The sequence below is a fragment of the Rattus norvegicus genome, chromosome X (genome assembly GCF_021556685.1).
Source record: "Rattus norvegicus strain SHRSP/BbbUtx chromosome X, alternate assembly SHRSP_T2T, whole genome shotgun sequence".
NCBI classification, from domain to species: Eukaryota; Metazoa; Chordata; class Mammalia; order Rodentia; family Muridae; genus Rattus; species Rattus norvegicus.
Window position 1 is genome coordinate 153,988,831 of NC_141554.1, and position 9,831 is coordinate 153,998,661.

Sequence of the window (9,831 nt, forward strand, 5' to 3'; positions counted from 1 at the left end):
CTTAAGTCCAAGTGGATCAAGGACCTCCACATCAAACCAGACACACTCAAACTAATAGAAGAAAAACTAGGGAAGCATCTGGAACACATGGGCACTGGAAAAAATTTCCTGAACAAAACACCAATGGCTTATGCTCTAAGATCAAGAATCGACAAATGGGATCTCATAAAACTGCAAAGCTTCTGTAAGGCAAAGGACACTGTGGTTAGGACAAAACGGCAACCAACAGATTGGGAAAAGATCTTTACCAATCCTACAACAGATAGAGGCCTTATATCCAAAATATACAAAGAACTCAAGAAGTTAGACCGCAGGGAAACAAATAACCCTATTAAAAAATGGGGTTCAGAGCTAAACAAAGAATTCACAGCTGAGGAATGCCGAATGGCTGAGAAACACCTAAAGAAATGTTCAACATCTTTAGTCATAAGGGAAATGCAAATCAAAACAACCCTGAGATTTCACCTCACACCAGTGCGATTGGCTAAGATCATAAACTCAGGTGACAGCAGATGCTGGTGAGGATGTGGAGAAAGAGGAACACTCCTCCATTGTTGGTGGGATTGCAGACTGGTAAAACCATTCTGGAAATCAGTCTTGAGGTTCCTCAGAAAATTGGACATTGAACTACCTGAGGATCCAGCCATACCTCTCTTGGGCATATACCCAAAAGATGCCTCAACATATAAAAGAGACACGTGCTCCACTATGTTCATCGCAGCCTTATTTATAATAGCCAGAAAATGGAAAGAACCCAGATGCCCTTCAACAGAGGAATGGATACAGAAAATGTGGTACATCTACACAATGGAATATTACTCAGCTATCAAAAACAACGAGTTTATGAAATTCGTAGGCAAATGGTTGGAACTGGAAAATATCATCCTGAGTGAGCTAACCCACTCACAGAAAGACATACATGGTATGCACTCATTGATAAGTGGCTATTAGCCCAAATGCTTGAATTACCCTAGATTCCTAGAACAAAGGAAACTCAAGACGGATGATCAAAATGTGAATGCTTCACTCCTTCTTTAAATGAGGAAAAAGAATACCCCTGGCAGGGAAGGGAGAGGCAAAGATTAAAACAGAGACTGAAGGAACACCCATTCAGAGCCTGCCCCACAGGTGGCCCATACATATACAGCCACCCAATTAGACAAGATGGATGAAGCAAAGAAGTGCAGACTGACAGGAGCCGGATGTAGATCTCTCCTGAGAGACACAGCCAGAATACAGCAAATACAGAGGCAAATGCCAGCAGCAAACCACTGAACTGAGAATAGGTCCCCCGTTGAAGGAATCAGAGAAAGAACTGGAAGAGCTTGAAGGTGCTCGAGACCCCAAAAGTACAACAATGTCAAGCAACCAGAGCTTCCAGGGACTAAGCCACTACCTAAAGACTATACATGGACTGACCCTGGACTCTGTCCCCATAGGTAGCAATGAATATCCTAGTAAGAGCACCAGTGGAAGGGGAAGCCCTGGGTCCTGCTAAGACTGAACCCCCAGTGAACTAGACTATGCGGGGAGGGTGGCAATGGGGGGAGGTTTGGGAGGGGAACACCCATAAGGAAGGGGAGGGGGGAGGGTGATGTTTGTCCGGAAACCGGGAAAGGGAATAACACTTGAAATGTATATAAGAAATACTCAAGTTAATAAAAAAAAAAAAAAAAAAAAAAGAAATGCAGGAAAACACAAGTAAAAAAGTAGAAGCCGTAAACTAGGGAAGCATCTGGAACACATAGGCACTGGAAAAAATGTCCTGAATAAAACACCAATGGCTTATGCTCTAAGATCAAGAATCGACAAATGGGATCTCATAAAACTGCAAAGCTTCTGTAAGGCAAAGGACACTGTGGTCAGGACAAAACGGCAACCAACAGATTGGGAAAAGATCTTTAACATTCCTACAACAGATAGAGGCCTTATATCCAAAATATACAAAGAACTCAAGAAGTTAGACCGCAAGGAGATAAATAACCCTATTAAAAAATGGGGTTCAGCGCTAAACAAACAATTCACTTCTGAGGAATGCCGAATGGCTGAGAAACACCTAAAGAAATGTTCAACATCTTTAGTCATAAGGGAAATGCAAATCAAAACAACCCTGAGATTTCACCTCACACCAGTGAGAATGGCTAAGATCAAAAACTTAGGTGACAGCAAATGCTGGTGAGGATGTGGAGAAAGAAGAACACTCCTCCAGTGTTGGTGGGGTTGCAGACTGGTACAACCATTCTGGAAATCAGTCTGGAGGTTCCTCAGAAAATTGGACATTGAACTGCCTGAGGATCCAGCTATACCTCTCTTGGGCATATACCCAAATGATGCCCCAACATATAAAAAAGACATGTGCTCCACTATGTTCATCGCAGCCTTATTTATAATAGCCAGAAGCTGGAAAGAACCCAGATGCCCTTCAACAGAGGAATGGATACAGAAAATGTGGTACATCTACACAATGGAATATTACTCAGCTATCAAAAACAATGACTTTATGAAATTCGTAGCCAAATGGTTGGAACTGGAAACTATCATCCTGAGTGAGCTAACCCAATCACAGAAAAACACACATGGTATGCACTCATTGATAAGTGGCTATTAGCCCAAATGCTTGAATTACCCTAGATGCCTAGAACAAAGGAAACTCAAGATGGATGATCAAATTGTGAATGCTTCACTCCTTCTTTAAAAGGGGAACAAGAATACCCTTGGCAGGGAAGAGAGAGGCAAAGATTAAAACAGAGACTGAAGGAACACCCATTCAGAGCCTGCCCCACATGTGGCCCATACATATACAGACCTATAAGAATTACACCAGACCTCTCACCAGAGACTATGAAAGCCAGAAGATCTTGGACAGATGTCATACAGACCCTAAGTGAACACAAATGACAGCCCAAGCTACTATATCCAGCAAAACTCTCAATTAACATATATGGAGAAACCAAGATATTCCATGATAAAACCAAATTTACATAATATCGTCCTAGAAATCCAGTCCTACAAAGGATAATAGATGGAAAACTTCAACACAAGGAGAGAAACTATACCATACAGAAAACAAGGATATAATTTCCTTACAATGAAACCAAAAGTGAGACATAATTCCACCTCTAACAACAAAAATAACAGGAAGTGACAATCACTATTCTTTAATGTCTCTCAACATCATCGGACTCAATTTCACAATAAAAAGACACAGACTAACAGACTGGAAACGTAAAGAGGACCCAGCATTTTGCTGCCTACAGGAAACACAAATCAGATACGATGACAGACACTCCCACAGATTAAATGGCTGGACAACAACTTTCCAAGCAAATGGCCCAAAGAAACAAGCTGGAATTGCCATTCTAATAATATTAAATAAAGTTCACTCTCAATGAAAAGTCATTAAGAAAAGATAAGGAGGGTTGGGGATTTAGCTCAGTGGAAGAGCGCTTCCGAGCAAGGACACAAGGCCCTGTGTTCGGTCCCCAGCTACAAAATAAACAAACGAACAAACAAACAAACAAACAAAAAACAAAAAAAAAAAAAGAAAAAGAAAAAAAAAGAAAAGATAAGGAAGGACACTTCATATTCATCAAAGGAAATATCCAACAAGATGAACTCTCAATCCTAAATATTTGTGCTCTAAATGCAAGGGCACCTACATTCATAAAAGAAACCTTGCTAAATCTCAAATCTCACACCATAATAGTAGGAGATTTCAACACCCCACTCTCATCACTGGACAGATCATGGAAACAAAAATTAAACAGAAACATAGAGAAACTAACAGAAGTTATGAATCAAATGGATTTAACAGATGTTTGTAGAACATTCCATCCTAAATCAAAAGGATATACCTTCTTCTCAGCACTTCATGGTACCTTCTCAAAAATTGACATATAATTAGTCACAAAACAGGCCTCAACAGATACAGGAAGATAGATATAATGCCATGCATCCTATCAGATCACCATGGACTAAGACTGGCCTTCAATAACAACAATAATAACAGAAAGCCCATATATATGTGGAAGTTGAACAATGATCTACTCAATGACAACTTGGTCAAGGAAGAAATAAAGAAAAAAATTAAAGACTTCTTAAAATTTAATGAAAATGAAGATACAACATTCCCAAACTTATGGGACACAATGAAAGCTGTGCTAAGAGGAAAACCCATAGCTTTGAGTGCCTGCAAAAAGAAACAGGAGAGAACATATGTCAGCAGCTTGACAGCACACCTAAAAGCTCTAGAACAAAAAGAAATAAATAAACCCAAGAAGAGTAAAAGGGAGGAAATAATCAAACTCAGGGCTGCAATCAACCAAGTAGAAACAAAAAGGGCTATACAGAGAATCAACAAAACCAGGAGCTGGTTCTTTGAGAAAATAAGCAAGATAGATAAACCCTGAGCCCGAATAACCAGAGGTCACAGAGTGTGTATCCAATTTAACAAAATCAGAAATGAAAAGAGAGACACAACCACAAAATCTGAGGAAATAAAAAAATCATCAGATCCTACTATAAAAGCCTATATTCAACAAACTGGAAAATCTGGAGGAAATGGACAATTTTCTAGACAGATACCAAGTACCAAAGTTAAATCAGGACCAAATAAACCATTTAAACAACCCTATAACTTCTAAAGAAATAGAAGCAGTCATTGAAGGACTCCCAACCAAAAAGAGCCCAGGTCCAGATGGGTTCAGTGAAGAATTCTATCAGACCTTCATAGAAAACCTCATTCCAAAACTGTCAAAACTATTCCACAAAATAGAAATAGACAGAGCACTACCAAATTCCTTCTTTGAAGCCAAAATTACTCTTACACCAAAACCACACAAAGACCCACCAAAGAAAGGGAACTTCAGACCAATTTCCCTTATGAATATTGACTCAAAAATACTCAAGAAAATTCTTGCAAACTGTATCCAAGAACACATCAAAATGATCATCCATCGTGATCAAGTAGGCTTCATCCCAGGGATGCAGGGATAGTTTAATAAACAAAAATCAATTACTGTTATCCCCTATATAAACAAATCCAAAGATAAGAACTATATGATCATTTCATTAGATGCTGAGAAAGCATTTGGCAAAATTCAATAGCCGTTCATGATAAAAGTCCTTAAAAGATCAGGAATTCAAGGCCCATATCTAGACATAGTAAAAGTAATATACAGCAAACCCGTAGCTAACATCAAACTAAATGGAGAGAAACTTGAAGCAATCCTACACAAGGCTGCCCACTCTCTCCCTACTCATTCAATATAGTATTGAAAGTCCTAGCCAAAGCAATCAGACAGATAAAGGAGGTCAAAGGGATACAAATTAGAAGGGAAGAAATACAAATATCACTATTTGCAGACGATAGGATAGTGTACTTAAGTGACCCCAAAATTTCCACCAGAGAACAACTAAGCCTGATAAACAACTTCAGCAAAGTCTTGGGGTATAAAATTAACTCAAATAAATCAGTAGCCTTCCTCTACTCAAAGGATAAACAGGCTGAGAAAGACATTAGGGAAATGACACCCTTCACAATAGTCCTAAATAATATAAAATACCTTGGTGTGACTTTATTCAAGCAAGTGAAAGATCTGTATGACAAGAACTTCAAGTCTCTGAAGAAAGAAATTGAGCAAGATCTCAGAAGGATCTGCCGTGCTCATGGATTGGCCGTAGATACAAACATCACCAACAGAATACAAGAGATAGAAGAGAGAATCTCAGGAGCAGAAGATTCCAAAGAAATCATCGACACAACTGTCAAAGTTAATGTAAAACGGAAAAAACTACTGGCCCAAAACATACAGGTTATCCAGGACACAATGAGAAAATCAAACCTAAAGATAATAGGTATAGACGAGAGTGAAGACTCCCAACTCAAAGGACCAAAATCATAGAAGAAAACTTTCCTAATCTAAAGAAAGAGATGCCCATAAACATACAAGAAACCAACAGAACTCCAAATAGATTGGACCAGAAATTCTTTTATTGTTGAGGATAATTTTCAATATCCTTGGTTTTTTGTTACTCCAAATGAATTTGCAAAATTGCTCTTTCTATCTCTCTGAAGGATTGAATAGGAATTTTAATGGGGATTGCATTGATTCTGTAGATTGCTTTTGGCAAAATGGCCATTTTTACTATATTAATCCTGCAAATCCATGAGCATGGCAGAACTTTGCCATCTTCTGAGATCTTCAATTTCTTTCTTCAGAACCTTGAAGTTCTTCTCATAAATATCTCTCACTTGCTTGGTTATAGTCACACCAAGGTATTTTATGTTATTTGGGACTATTATGAAAGGTGCTGTTTCCTTAATTTCTTTCTCAGCCTGTTTATCCTTTGAGTTGAGGAAGGCTACTGATTTGTTTGAATTAATTTTATATCTAGCCACTTTACTGAAGTTGTTTTTCAGGATTAGTAGTTCTCTGATAGAACTTTTGGGGTCACTTATATCATCATATCATCTCCAAATAGTGATATTTTGACTTCTTTCTTTCCAATTTAAATCCCTTTGACCTCCTTTTGTTGTGTGATTGCTCCGGCTAGGACTTAGATTACTATATTGAATAAGTAGAGAGAGAGTGGGCAGCCTTGTGTAGTCCCTGATTTTAGTGGGATTGCTTCAAGTTTCTTTCCATTTAGTTTGATGTTAGCTACTGGTTTGCTGTACATTTCTTTTACTATGCTTAGGTATGGGCCTTGAATTCTTGATCTTTCCAAGACTTTTAACATGAAGGGGTTTTGAATTTTTGTCAAATGAATTCTCAGCATCTAATTAGATCACAGTAGGTTTTTTCTTGGAGTTTGTTTATATAGTGGTTTACATTGATGGATTCTTATATTGAACCATCCCTGCATCCCAGGGATAAGGCCTACCTGATCATGATGAATGATCTGTTCTTGGATTCAGTTTGCTAGAATTTTATTGAATATTTCTGTGTCGATATTCATAAAGGAAATTGGTCTGAAGTTCTCTTTCTTTGTTGGATCTTTGTGTGGTTTAGGTATAAGTGTAACTGTGGCTTCATAGAAGGAATCAGGTAGTGCACCATCTGTTTCTATTGTGCGAAATAGTTTGGACAGTATCGGTATTAGGTCTTCTACGAAGGTCTGGTAGAATTCTCCACTAAACCCATCTGGTCCTGTGCTGGTTTTGGTTGGGAGACTTTTAATAGCTGCTTCTATATTTTTAGGAGGTGTGGGGCTGTTTAAATGACTTATGTGATCCTGCTTTAAATTTGGTACCCGTTATGTGTCTAGAAAATGTTCCATTTCTTCCAGATTTTCCAGTTTTCTTGAATATAGGTGTGTGTAGTAGGAGCTGTTGATTTTTTTAATTTCTTCAGATTCTGTTATGTCTCCCTTTTCATTTCTAATTTTGTTAATTTGGACACACTCTCTATGCCCTCTTTTTAGTCTGGCTAAGGACTTATCTATCTTGCTGATTTTCTCAAAGAATCAGCTACTGGTTTTGGTGATTCTTTATATAGTTCTTTTTTTTAAAACTTGGTTGATTTCAGCCCTGAGTTTGATTATTTCCTGCCACCTAATCAACTTGGGTGCATTTGCTTAGTTTTGTTCTAGACCTTTTGGGTGTGCTATTCACCTACTAGTGTATGGTCTTTCCAATTTATTTTTCAAGGCATTCAGAGGTATGAGTTTTCCTCTTAGCACTGCTTTCATTGTGTCCCATATGTTTGGGTATGTTGTGCCTTCATTTTCATTAAATTCTAAAAAGCCTTTTTTCCTTCCTTCCTTTCTTCCTTCCTTCCTTTCTTTCTTTTATTTTCTTTCCTTCTTTCTTTCCTTCTTTCTTTCTCCTTGACCAAGTGATCATTGAATAAAGCATTGTTCAATTTCCATGCATATCTCAACTTTCTTTTGGTTCATTTTGGTTTTTTTTGTTTGTTTATTTTCTTTTGGGTTTTTCTTTTCTTTTCTTTCTTTTTTTTTTTTTTTTTTTTGGAAGACCGACCTTAGTTCCTGGTGAGCTGAGAAGATGCATGGGATTATTTCAGTCTCCTATATCTGTTGAGGCCTTTTTTATGACTAATTATATGGGCAATATTAGAGAAGGTACCATGAGGTGCTGAGAATATATTCTTTTGTTTTAGAACGGAATGTTCTATAGATATCTGTTAACTGCATTTGTTTCATAACTTCTGTTACTTTCTCTGTGCCTCTGTTTAGTTTGTTTCCATGATCTGTCAATTGATGATGACAGTGGGGTGTTGAAGTCTTCCACTATTGTTGTGTGAGGTGCAATGTGTTCTTTGAGGTTTAGTAAGGTTTCTTTTATGGATGTAGGTGCCCTTGCATTTGGAGCATAGATATTTAGGGTTGATAGTTCATCTTAGTGGATTTTTCCTTTGATGAATATGAAATCTTCTTCCTTATCATTTTTGATAACTTTTGGTTGAATGTTGATTTTATTCGATACTCCAGTGGCTACTCCAGCTTATTTCTTGGGACCATTTTCTTGGAAAATTATTTTCCACTATTTAACTCTGAGGTAATGTCTGTCTTTGTCACTGACATCTGTTTCCTGCATGCAGCAAGATGCTGGGTCCTACTTATGTATCGAGTCTTTTATTCTATGTCTTATTATTGGGGAATTGAGTCCATTGATGTTAAGAGATATTAAGGAATATTGATTGTTTCCTGTTATTTTTGTTTGTAGTGGTGGAACTTTGTTTGTGTGGCTCTCTTCTTCTGGGTTTGTTGCAAGAATATTGCTTTCTTCCCTTTTATATGGTGTAGTTTACCTCCTCATGTTGGAGTTTTCCATTTATTATCCTTTGCGGGGTGGAATTTGTGGAAAGATATTGTGTAAATTTGGTTTTGTCATGCAATATCTTACTTTCTACATCTGTGTTCATTGATAGTTTTGCTAGGTATATTAGCCTGGGCTGGCATTTGTATTTTCTTAGGGTCTGTATGACATCTATCTGTCCAGGATCTTTTAACTTTCATAGTCTCTAGTGATAGGTCTAGTGTAATTCTGATAGGTCTGCCTTTATATGCTACTTGACCTTTTTCCCTTACTGCTTTTAATATTCTTTCTTTTTTTTTTGTGCATTTGGTGTTTTGACTACTATGTGACAGGAGGAGTTTCTTTTCTGGTCCAATCTATTTGGAGTTCTGTAGGCTTCTTGTATGTTTATAGGCATCTCTTTCTTTAGGTTAGGGAAGTTTTCTTCTATGATTTTGTTGAGGATATTTACTGGCCCTTTAATTTGGGAATTTTCGCTCTCTTCTATACCTATTATCCTTAGATTTGATCTTCTCATTGTGTCCTGGATTTCCTGAATGTTTTGTGTTAGGAGCTTTTTGCATTTTACATTTTCTTCGACTGTTGTGTCAGTGTTTCCTATGGTATCTTCTGCCTCTGAGATTCTCTCTTCTATCTCTTGTATTTTGCTGCTGATGCTTGTGTCTTTGACTCCTGATCTCTTTCCTAGGTTTTCTATCTCCATGGTTGTCTCCTTTTGTGCTTCCTTTATTGTTTCTATTTCCATTTTAAAATCCTGGATGGTTTTGTTCAATTCCTTCACCTGTTTGGTTGTATTTTCCTGTAGTTCTTCATGGGACTTTTGTGTTTCCTCTTTAAGGGCTTCTACTTTTTTCCCTGTGTTGTCCTGTATTTCTCTAAGGGAGTTATTTATGTCCTTGTTAAAGTCTTCTATCATCATCATGAGATGTGATTTTAAATCCAAATCTTGCTTTTCTGGTGTGTTGGAATATCCAGTATTTTCTTTGGTGGGAGAACTGGGCTCTGATGATGCCAAGTAGTCTTAGTTCTGTTGTTCATGTTCCTGTGCT